The following is a 12,489-nucleotide window of genomic DNA, read 5'->3' as shown; positions in this document are numbered from 1 at the left end:
CAGGGAGTTGGCCTTCCAAGCAGGCCCGAATTTGGGGTATATGGTGGAAACACTGTAACTGAAAGTGCACGACGATTATTGATTTCCTCCGCTGGTTCCATTATGGATTAGCTGCCTCAGCTATACTCAGAATGTCATGTACTGTTGTTGCACTATAAATACTGAAAATGACCGTCTTTGTAATAAGTCCAATGAAAATAGTTTACCCCATAAAAAAGTCTACATATCCTACTGTTAAAAATACCACACACCCTGCCTGGTGGAAGACAATAATACATAGGGATTAATTATTAATGTTTATAAGTTAGGCTTTAACCTGTTAAGCATTTATAATAGCTTTAACACTCAAGCTTCACTGGTAAGCCTGACATTATGTTTTTTACTGTCACTGTAATATACAATTACTGGAAAGAAATTACAAATCGTCACAATTTCTCTTTAAAGCACATTAAGCTCACAGGCATTGAATTTCACAGGCAGATCAACATATCCATGAATCCTTATTAGATGACTTATTTTAAATAAACAACATGCTTTATGAATGCAAACTTTCAACGGTCATTAAGCTGCAGATACACTTGTTTCAGCAGTTCAATTGATCGACTTAAGTACCTTCATGTTTTACAATGTGCAGAGAAAATCATGTCATATAGTGAGACAAGTCGTAATTAGACAGTGTTTGCATGGCAGGCATAGAAACACAGTATGACCTTTACAAAACAGAAGCGGGCACAAGTACTGCCCGCGGTTACACATACCTGCAGCTTAAGTGATGCTGAAGATTTTCCGGCTGCAGCGAAGATTCTCCGGGGCTGCGAGGACATCTACGTCGTCACCACAGACACAGGAAGCTTCTTCAAAGGTCCTTTAAAAGTCAGCTGTAAAAGCGCTAGTTACAGCTGACTTTTAAAGGGCCTGTGCTTTGCGCCGGGTGCCGTGTGTGACGTCACGTCTCAGCGGCCCAGGCCAATCAGAGGCAAGCATAAGCAGAGAAGATGGTCGCAGGAGCAAACGTTGTGAATACGTATTGACTACGTATGCTCCTGCGGCCATCTTCTCTGTTTACAGGAAGGATCTGGCATACTATATGTATGTGTATGCAAGGGTCTGTGGGTCACCAATGAAGGCCGGGCGGGCTGCCAGCGGCCCGCGGGCCATACTATGAGTACCCGTGCTGTAAACTGATGTGCTCTGGGCGCTGTAGCATACTGGCCACTGTAGCATAGCTGTGCTAGTGGTGTTAGTATGGGTTTAGATTATGGCGGGAGTGGGAAGCAAACTACTCACCCCTACCGGTCTGAAGACTCGAATGGAGTGTTTTAGCAAGCAGGAATAAAGAAATAATCGTGAAGAATAAAATGCAGAATGATGCAATGCCACAGAAGACAAATGGTGAAATCCGGTGTGTTTAAGAAAGTGGCTGTGTGGGATAAAGCGATGGAGTCTGCAAGTTATATAAAAAGTGTCTTTATTTAAGTGCCATAAACGGAGCCACTGGTGCAAGAGCTAAGGCATCCAGCTGAGGCAAACTCCAACCGCTTCTGCTGTATTCAAAGCTAGCTAAGCTTCTGCATCAGTCAATTCCACATTAGATGTTACAGTTCCATGTGACATAAATAATACCTATTAGACATGAATGACTGTAAATTGTAGAATGAAAATAAAGGTATGATACGATTACCACACTGTGCCAACCAGTTCCTAAACAATGCCGTGTTTTTTGATCTTGATAGCCTGCTCGTGAGCAGAGGCTGAGGATGAGCTAATTTGTGTGAAAGGGCTTCGTGGATAACAGGCAGGCAGAGAGACGTGTGTACAAAGAGGAGATATGGTTTCAAAATGGATGTCGGGTTTAGGCTAATTTAGCAAGTAAATAGCGTATTTGCATAGGCCGTACATCATCCATCCCTGGTTAGTGTGGAAACGTAAGGGCCAATAATGAAAACACAATTCAAATGCCTAAGCATACTTAGAAAGTTATTATATGAAAACAGTTCAATTGAAGTGTATTAAAAAAATGTATAGGAAAAAGTCAAAAAAGTTGGAAAAAATCAATCCAAGAATGAAGTGAATTGCTTACAAGTCTTGGAAATTGCAGTCCGGAAGTTCTTCAGTGGCTTGAGATGCGTAATGTTCCAAGAGGCGATTGTTGCCATCGTGTGAGAAAAGCGAAGCGATCCAATTCATATCCTCGAAGGGACAGTAATGTTCCTCGGATGTTGGAGCGGCAATTTGAATTGGCAGGCAATCTGCGATGTTGTCAAAGGTTGCACGTTGCAGGAGATCTTTCGCAGCTGCGCAGAAATCCCATTCTGCCAGGATACCTTTTTACGTTGCATCCACCATTGCTCCACTGCCCGAACAATCAAGTTCATGGTTTTCAAGATACTCCATTACCTGCTGGATATCTGGAGCATTTGCTGGGATGTTGGCAAGGCAAAGATCAATTCACCAGTCGATTGGGCAAGTTTTGCAATAAAAAGATGGTTGATAGCAGATTGTATATGTGTAAATAAATGTCATGTTGTAGCTGGCTCCAATAATATATAGAGGTAGGTAGCCGAAAAGTTGTTCCATTTTTTCACGGTATTGATGTAGCTTCGCATAGAGGTGTATTCTGTCGTACATGCTTGTTACCACAGGGAGTGCAGCCATTTTTAACAAGCTTAAATAGTAGTAGGATGGCCGCAAACAGAGCGAGAATCATGGCCACTGTTCCTGTTATTCCAGAGATGATGGAATGAATGAAGTCTGGTATTAGACTAAAAACAGTTTGAAACCCTGTGAGAAGGCTGGAGGAGACAGTGTTAAAAAAGTGTGCCAGACCTTAAATGTCAGATGTGTTGAAAATTGTGTAACAATTCACAAAGTGTAATGGGATGTTCGTATTTAAAAGGGAGTGTATGTTACTTGAAGTTCGTGCTATTTGCAGTCGATAAATTACTTTTGGAGAAGCGAGGGACGCTTCTGTTTGAAACAAAAGCGCTTTCAGTTTGCTCCGTTTAATAAAATCTGTTTTCAAAGTAGGTATTGAAGGCCAAGTTGAACTTTGGGAGTTACTTTGTGTGGGTGGGACTAGAGATTGCCAGAGGAAGTTATCCGGTTTGAAACAGTAAGGACATACGGTATGCCAGCTCACATTGCGTAGCAGTCCATGTTATTAAGAAGCAGATAACTGCCGTTAGAAAGCTGTGTGAATGTTGGTCTGATTGTGGGAGTTGGCGTGCTTTTAAGAAAGCACGCAAGATTGGGGGCTGTAAGCTTAGAAGCGTTGTGCAGTTGGACATTCTTGCATAGTAATGAATGACTGCTATTGTGGTCCCACTTTTCACCTGTGAGAAAAACTTCGGTATCCTCTTTAAGACAGCAATATGTAAATGGGAGAAACCACTGCTCGTAAATAAACGTGCTACCTTATATAATCACATACAACATGACAAACAACATGTACACCTAGCAGACACAATGACACAACGTACTGTGGGAACCGTGGCTAGCCATGTACACAAACCAAACACAGCACCTCTGCCACACAATGCATAATGCGGGGAGAGATGGGAGCAAAGTATGTGCGAAGGTGGCAAGTGATTCTCGATTATAAAGTATACAATGCAAAGTGTTGAGGGGATGTGTCGGAGAGACTTGAGTATGCAGAGCACAGACATGTACATGTGAAGATACACTGATGGTCTATTGAGTGAAGTGGACAGTGGACGCAACCATGATAGTACAGTCAGTAGGGAAGATTACGAAAACATAGCACATATGTGCCCCCTCCCACCCCCCTCAGATCTTTAGCGTAGTGGGCTGCCTCGGCGTACGCAAGGCTAGCGTAGGGGTATAAATGAAAGGCACGTTTCTCTGGGTGTGGTTCTCTTCCGGAATGGCGAACATGTCTGTCAGGTCAGCGCAGCTTACATCGCCACGAGGCTGATGCTGTGAGCGAAGGTGGCTGCGGGAATAATGCTCTGAGCTGGCTGTTACCCAGAAACCGTCATGGCCGCTGCGACGCACATATGCCCCACAGTTCACCTTTCGACATCGCCGTATGTGAAAGAGGACCGACAACGTGCCGGTGGAAGCTCCTGGGCCGAGATCTGCAAGCTGGGAAGGATCCCAAGATCAACGCTGGCTACCGCGATACAGGCAGACAGCGTCCAGCCTGAGGCCCAGCACCGTGGAGTGCTCTGTATACCACTAACACAGTAGTCCAAAAGGTACCAACAGTGGAACGGTGTCTTGATCCCACAATGGACGATGTTAGAACTACATCTGAGAGTGGAGATGAAGGTACTCCCTTAGACCAGGTGCAAGCAACTCTAGGTGTCTTGATTCCTGAATGGATGATGTCCGATATTACCTGCTGCTGGGTTGTCAGAGAACTCCCTCCGTTGAGGTGCATAAGACTCTGTGCTTCCGTAGCTAAGTACTGCACATGATCATTGGGCTTGGCTGACTGCAGTCGGTGGAGTACACCGCGGTACAGCAGGGCCAAACAGTGAAATGGGGTCTTGATTCCACAATGGACGATGTTAGAACTGTATGTGAGAGTGGAGATGAAAGTACTCCCTTCGACCAGGCGCAACCAACTCTATGTCCCAACAGTGGAACGGTGTCTTGATCCCAGAATGGACGATGCCCCATATTACCTGCTGCTTGTTGTTTTTTACAGAACTCCTTCCGTTGAGGTGCATCGGACTCTGTGCTTCCGTAGCTAACTGATGCACATGATTATTGTGCTTGGTTGACACCAGTCGGTGGAGTACACCGTGGTACAGCAGGTCGGAACAGTGAAACGGGGTCTTGATTCTGTGATTGAGGATGTTAAAGTTTGTGATGATTTGTGTGTACCCCCTCCGATCAGGTGCAACCAACTCCGTGCTTCCGAATCCAACGGCACGTGGTTGTGATGCGTTAATGACCACTGCCTCTGGCCTACACAGTGGTCAGCAGGGCTCACAATTCAGATCGAGGGGTGATTGTTTAATTACAGAATCCAGTAGGCAACTAACTACAACGTCTATTGAAATATACACAATAGCCTTTAAGTATACTCGGTTGAAGAGTTTTTTAAGATGACTTATAGGTCTAGTACAATGACCAAATTCTTCTTGTTAGTGGTAAAGAACACTGAATAACAGTGTACACAGTGGACAGCAGAGACAAAATTCGAATTGTTTTGATTTATTTATTGCAGAGTTTTGTGTAATTTATGTTGTTGTATTTTGTGAAGGGGAAGTGAGAAAAAGTATTCATGGAAGACTGTGCTCTCTACTGCCTTCAATTTACACTGCAGACAGCAGTGTTCACAATTCAGATTGAGTCGCTATTGTAGATGACGCAGTCCTGTAGGCAAAAGACATTGCTCCAGTGCGCTTTGTCCGCACCACGCATATGCATCATCGCAGGGTCCGCACACGGTTTTTCTTGCTTCGCGTTCTGCAAACAGGGCAGCTCAAGTCAACGCCACGTGGCTGTGGGCCCTTGCTGACCGCTCGCTGGCCTACACTGCAGATAGCAGTGTTTACAATTCAGATTGAGTCGCTATTGCAGATGATGTAGTGTTGTAGGCAACAGACATCGCTCCTAGTACGGCCCACCTGCAGCACGCACTATCGCTGGCTGTGCACATGCTGAATGCTTTTGATGTGGCTATATGAGTGCACTAGACCTGATGGACCCTTTATGATACAATCTTTTCGTGTATTATTTCAGATCTACTGCCTGTATCTCAGTATACCACAAGTTATGTTTCTTTTATGATAGAATCTTTTCTGTATTATTTCACATCCAGTTTCCCTACCTTACTGCAGCACAAACTATTGACCCTTTTATTATTGAATCTCTTTGTGTGATCCAATGATTACTGTTGTAGTTGATGCTAGCAGCAACCATTCCCTGAGGGCTGGTTTACACTCACCCCACACGCATTCAGCACAGACGTCACTGGATATGTGACCATGGGAATAAAAAGGAGTCGGGCGCACATGCCCGTACCCACTTCCACTATCTATCTGTGTCTGTGTGTTCATTATCTGTGCATGATACTGCCCCTGGGCCGTACCACATTACATTGTGCTGTGGACAGCGTATGCAACCATGTTACCTCTGACAGTGGGGAAAAGTTCTGTTATGTAGCTTTTACATGCATGGCTGTCACAGGTGGAAGGCTTCTTTACAGAGCATGAACATTAATGAAGATAAAAGTTGCATGTTGTGTGTAGTGTCAGATATGTGTATATAGCAAAACGTTTTCAAAAAAGCTCTGTCAGCAGAAGAGGAGTCTCTCATCAAACGCTGTAGAGAGAATGACTAAAATGGGTGTGGTCCTCCAAATGTTACAATGGGAAATGTTATGAACCAATGAAATGCTTTTCTTTAAGGTCACATGGCAATCGCGCACCAAGTGCGCAAGGAGGCCGCATCCGACGCGATTTTGAGAATATATATGTACCATAATATAGGTTTATTGCAGTTACAAAAATATAAATGTTTAAAATATTTTGGATTATCGCTTGTTCTCATATACACTTTAAACTTATTTATAGTTTTGAGACAAGAAAAAAATGAGGGAATGGCGTTCCCTGCGCGACACCATACGTCTATGACGTAACACAGGGCCTGGCAGCGTGCAGTCGTCGCATACGCAACGTGCAGCGGGTGTGACCCCATATGTACATGACGTAAGGCGCGGCTTGGTACTGCATACCCGTCACATACCAAAGTAGCAGCTGGCGCGACCACATACGTATATGATGTTAAAACATTACACATTTTTCAAATTTTTTAAAAAAAGGATGATAGAGTTCCAAAATCTTACCCAAAAAAATAGAAAAAATATAGGTTTTATAAATATGAAATTAACATTTAAAAAACCTTAGAAATTCACTGAAAAAACCATAGGTTTCAGGGACGTTACAGTTAGTTGGACATTTGACTCATATAAAACCAGAGAAATTCACCCGTTATAGTTAGTTGAGGTGACTATAACTCGCGTGCACGCAATGCACTGGTGATGACGTCACATATTACATCACTCATGACATGGTCAGTGACATCACTCATGACATCACTGATGACATCTCAAATGACATCACTGATGACATCACTGATGCCATCATCCACCTGATAATCTGATGCACATACTGATGGCCTAATATAAACTTTGATACACGCACTCTAAAATACAGACTACTATTTTTGAAACCATACACATAACAATGCCAGATACTACATACCACCTACTATTTCCTAGGTCTACATTTACGTCCACTCACTTATACATGCAGTTACTCATCAATACAGTACTAGAATATGCACTCATACACCTATATATACAGTCACAGTCTGCCACTCATCCATAGAGTTACTCACACACCTAGTCAGTCATGCAAAGAATCAATGACATACCCATTTACTCATGTATACAGTTATACACACCAACTGCGTTATTTATACACACACCACATCACTTATTTATGCAGATACTAACAAATACTTACTGTCTTATACAATCACTGATACAAGCAGACACTCTTTTATACACCCACTCTTCAAATAACTTACTCTCACGTATAGTCATTTATATATTTCAACACTCACATATACTGCCTTAAAACATATGTAGTTACTCACACATATATCAGTGAGACATTCATTCACTCACCAACACACCCATACACACACTAACTCACCCATACAGCCCTTCTCACATGTACTTTTGAATCCATACAACCAGTGAATGACCCACTCAGACATGTATGCACAGAGTCACACACACCCCCACCCACCCACACACTCAGGCACTCATACAGATATGATACTCAGACAACAAATCAATAACCCATATAGACACTCATGTAACTACTCACGAACCCATGCAGCCGCTTATACACCAACTGAGACACTATTACAGACTTTCACACAGTTTAGTCACTAACCCATACATTCAGCAACACATGTTCAATCATTCACGTATACAGTCAGTCACGCACCTACTAAATAATCCATTCAGGAACTTGTAAATCCACTCTTTCTTCAATAAACCTTGGCATAGATATAGATTAAAAATATTTAACCTTTACAGAAACACACATTCACTGGATGATGTCATCAGTGATGTCACTGACCATGTCATGAGTGATGTAATATGTAACGTCATCACCAGTGCATTGCGGGCGCGCGAGTTATTGTTAGCTCAGCTAACTATAACAGGCAAATTTCTCTGGTTTTATAGGAGTCAAATGTCCAACTAACTATAACGTCCCTGAAACCTATGGTTTTGTCAGTGAATATATATATTCGATTTTCCTCCAAACCTCCTTTCCACTCCTGGGATTCGGCGAAGGATCTCAGCACCACAGCCAGAAGGTAATCCCAAAAAGTGCTTTATTCAAACCATAGTGCAATCACGAACAGTAGAGGACGGTCTACGTGTTTCGGCTCCCACCTTCTATTGGACCGACAACCTAGACTACAGTCAATCCTGGTATAAAAGTTGCTAAATACAATAAGCCATTTTTAGGTCTCGCCTTGCTATCGCGTAAGCGATCGCAAAGCGAGACTATAGAGGCTTTTAAAAGTGCTCCCAAAAAGCGGATTGCATGGCTAGCACGCGCACAATCACGCGCATCGTGCCGCCATGATGCAATCCGCCTTTTGGGAGCACTTCAAAGGGTCCGCTCCCCCGCCCCCAAGCGCGCGCGCGCCACGCTCCGCCGGGCTTGTCTTGTTTTTTTTTTTTGGTTTTTTTTTAAACCGTTTATTACAAAACAAAAAATATACAAAGATGGGCCTACAACCTTCCGGCCGGCCGCTAGTAAACAAAAGGAGCATATGATACACATTGTAGAGCGCGCGTTGCGGCTAAGGAAGATGCACAGGAGTTAGTAGCGTTGATAGCCACACCATCCGGACCCCACTGTACGGTTTCATTTTAAACTGAAATAACAACCAGAAAAAACAAAAAACCACAAGGCAATCTACAATCAGAAATAGCAGCATGTGCTCCCCCGAGAGGGGGACCCTACCAATCCATAGGAGTATCAAGAAGGGGAAGAGATCAGGATTAGGGCTGGGTAAAACTCAATGCCCGGAACAGGGAAGATGGGTCGGCTACGGGGATGGGGCAGGCGACGGATCGGGCAATAACGGTGGAGTACAGATTCCCCCGCGGTAGGCTTTCCAGGGGCCCCAGACTTTCACCCATGTCCCAGGCTTACCTCTCGCAACATACACCACCTTTTCCCGAAACATGCACCAATCCATATGTTCCTTCCAGGCCGAGACAGTCGGGGACCTCTGAGATCCCCACCGTTGAGCAATATCACGCTTGGCCACCATATATCCCAGAGTCACCCACCAGGTCTGTGGCGCCAAGTAGTCGGTAGGTTCCCACACATTCAACAGGCATCTCCTCGCTTCGGGTAGCGGCACCACATGCGTAACCACACGCAGGACCTCATGCACACCACGCCAGAATCGCTCCACCTCCGGGCATTCCCACAATATATGCAGAAAGGTCCCCAAAGCGCCACACCCACGCTTACACAACCCGTCCACAGCATAGCCCATACGCAGAAGCCTCGGCCCCGTCATGTAGACTCTGTGGAGTATCTTGAGCTGGACGAAGCGAAGGCGGGCCGGTATGGCCACCTCTTTCGGGGAGGCCACCGCAAGGGTCCAGTCCTCGTCGTCCAGCTCCAGTCCATCGGCAACCCAAGCCTCACGAAGGGCAATCAGCAATCCCGTGCGGTCATTGATCAGTTTTTTGTAGATCAGTGAGATCGTGCTGTCCGGAACGTGTCCATCCAGCACTCTATCCTCAAGGGGGGGAACACTCCGGGATGGATGCAACGTCCGGGAAGACGGAGCCCAGTGCATGACGGATCTGCAAATACCGAAAGTACTCCCTGCCATGCAAGTGGAACTCCGTCTGCAGCATCTCGAATGTTTTAAATCCTCCCCTCGTCCAGAGATCCCCCACCTTGCTAATGCCTATCATGTCCCACTTCTCGAAGCCCTTCGAGGTCCACAGGGAGCCCAACTGCTCGGACGCGTATAGTGGTGACGCCCGGGTCAGACGATCCTTCCACCCCATCGCCACATTAGCCGCGTGCCACACTCGCACCATGACACGCGTGGGGCCGGTCAGCCGAGCGTCGGGCGTGCTGGAGTAGAGCGCTCGATTATAGTCCCCACCCGGGAGTAGCATCTTATCCATTTCGAATGCCGGGTTTAAAGCGGGCCCATACAGGCCGTGATTAATCGCAGCCAGCTGGGAGGCCCAATAGTATCGTTTGATATCCGGGAGGGCAATCCCGCCGTCATACCATGGGAGCGTCAGCTTCGCCAGGGCGATACGCGGCCTCCCGTCCCAGAACAGGCGGCGCTGCAAACTCTCCACCTCACGGAAGTAGCGCGCTGGGACGGGGTCCATAGTATTCTGCAAAGCGTAGAGGAAGCGCGGCAGAGACATCATCTTAAACAATGCCGCCCGGCCGAGCGGCGAGAGCGGCAAGCGCCGCCAGCGCGTGACATCTTCCTTCAGGCGCTGGAGGGGGGGAAGCAAGTTCCGATCATACCGGGCCTCCGGGTCCAGAGTAGTGAAGACACCCAGGTACCGGAATCCCTGCGGGGCGATCTGGATCGGACAGCCCCGCGGGAGAATGGGCGCCTCCCCAGAGAGAACATACACGCACGATTTAGCCCAGTTGATGACAAGGCCGGAGTTACGACCAAATGAATGCAAAACATCAACCAGTACTATAAGTGAGTTACGTGGGGAAGCTAGGTACAAGAGGATGTCATCAGCGTATAGGGATACGCGGTCCTCATGCTCGGGGGTCCAACGGAGACCACGGATGGAAGGCTCCCACCGCAGCCACTCGGCCAGGGGCTCCAAGGCAAGCGCAAAAAGGAGCGGCGATAAGGGGCAGCCCTGCCGCGTGCCCCGGCCCAGCTCGAACGGAGCCGATACTCTACCGTTCACCACCACCTGCGCCAATGGGCCCGAATACAGCAATTTGACCCAACTGATGAACCCTGCGCCAAAGCCAAACTTCGCAAGCATCGCCCAGATGTATGGCCATTCAAGCGTATCAAACGCCATGGTGGCGTCCAGGGATGCCAAAATGGCCGGCTCCCGTATGTACTGAACACGTGCAAGCACCCCATGCAAATGCCGCAAGTTAAGAGCTGTGTTACGATGGGGAATAAAGCCGGACTGATCCTGGTGAACCAGTTCGCCCACCACGCCGACCAGCCGATTGGCCAGGACCTTGGCGAGAATTTTAGGCTCCGCGTTCAGTAGCGAAATGGGCCGATAGGATGTAACCCGGTCCCGAGGTCTCCCCTCCTTGTGGATAACCACGATTGTAGCCAGACGCTGGTCCAGCGGGAGGGAGCCCACCGAATGGGCCTCCAGGAACATCGATCGGAGATGTGGTGCCAGCGTATCCGGTCTCAATTTGTACAACTCGATGGGGAGACCATTAGGACCCATGGCCTTGACGGAAGCGACCGAACGTATGGCGAGGGCGATTTCGTCGGAGGTTGGAGCGGCGTCCAACGACACTCTGTCCTCCTCCGAAAGGGAAGGCAGCGCGATATCCCTGAGCAGGGTACGGGAATCCTCTTCAGAGCAGGAAGACACCGGGGAATACACCCCACGGAAATAGTCCGCGAAGCAGGAGACAATTTCTTCCGGCTCAGTGACACACACACCGTCTGTTTTCTCAATCAGCGGGACTACACGACTCGCTCTCTCCTTTTTGTCCAGCCACGCAATCAATTTACCAGCCTTATCACCCACATCATACAATCTCCCCTGTTGCTCTCTACTGAGGCCCCTGGCTGCCTCCGTGACGAGGGCCCTATAGGCCGCTTGCTTGAGTTGGAGGACATGCAATACGGCATCCGTCACCCCGCTTTCTAGATTACCCTCCAACTCGGCTATCTCAGCTTCCACCCGGGTCACCTCCTCCCGCTCGCGCCTCCGGGTGTGGGAAATGAGGGACAGGGCCTCTCCTCGTAGTACTGTCTTGAATGCCTCCCACAGTGAGACAGCCGAAGCCACGGACCCCACATTCTCGTCAAAGTAGCGCTGGAGGGATTTAATCAATTCAGCGCGAATAGTGGGGTCGCGCAAGTACCAGGGATTGATCGGGACCACCCTACCCTCACCCCTCGGAAAAAGGTCCAGGTGTAACAGGAGCGGGGAATGGTCCGAGATACCCCGTGCCAAATGGCGCACCTCTCCCACCCTCCCAACATAGGCCGCCGGGACCAGGACATAATCTAGTCGTGAGAGACTACCATGGGCCCCCGAATGGAAGGTATACTGTAACTACGTGGGATGTTTTAAACGCCAGCAATCCACCAATCCCAAAGTGTCCAATAGACCAGAGAGCCACGCTTGGGCCCGGGGGAGGTCCCTAGGGGGGTGACGATCCACAGTCCCGGAAACCACCGCATTGAAATCCCCCCCCA

At 47.5% G+C, this 12,489-nt stretch overlaps 1 long non-coding RNA gene across 3 annotated transcripts in view; it reads right to left on the bottom strand.

The window, feature by feature from the left end:
* LOC146799462 (uncharacterized) overlaps positions 1 to 12,489 on the bottom strand; it is a 96,003-nt gene that overhangs the window by 58,815 nt on the left and 24,699 nt on the right. The window lies entirely within an intron of this gene.

The sequence above is a fragment of the Triturus cristatus genome, chromosome 9 (genome assembly GCF_964204655.1).
Source record: "Triturus cristatus chromosome 9, aTriCri1.1, whole genome shotgun sequence".
NCBI classification, from domain to species: domain Eukaryota; kingdom Metazoa; phylum Chordata; class Amphibia; order Caudata; family Salamandridae; genus Triturus; species Triturus cristatus.
The sequence above is the reverse complement of the archived record's forward strand: the minus strand, read 5'-3'. Positions and strand labels throughout refer to the sequence as shown.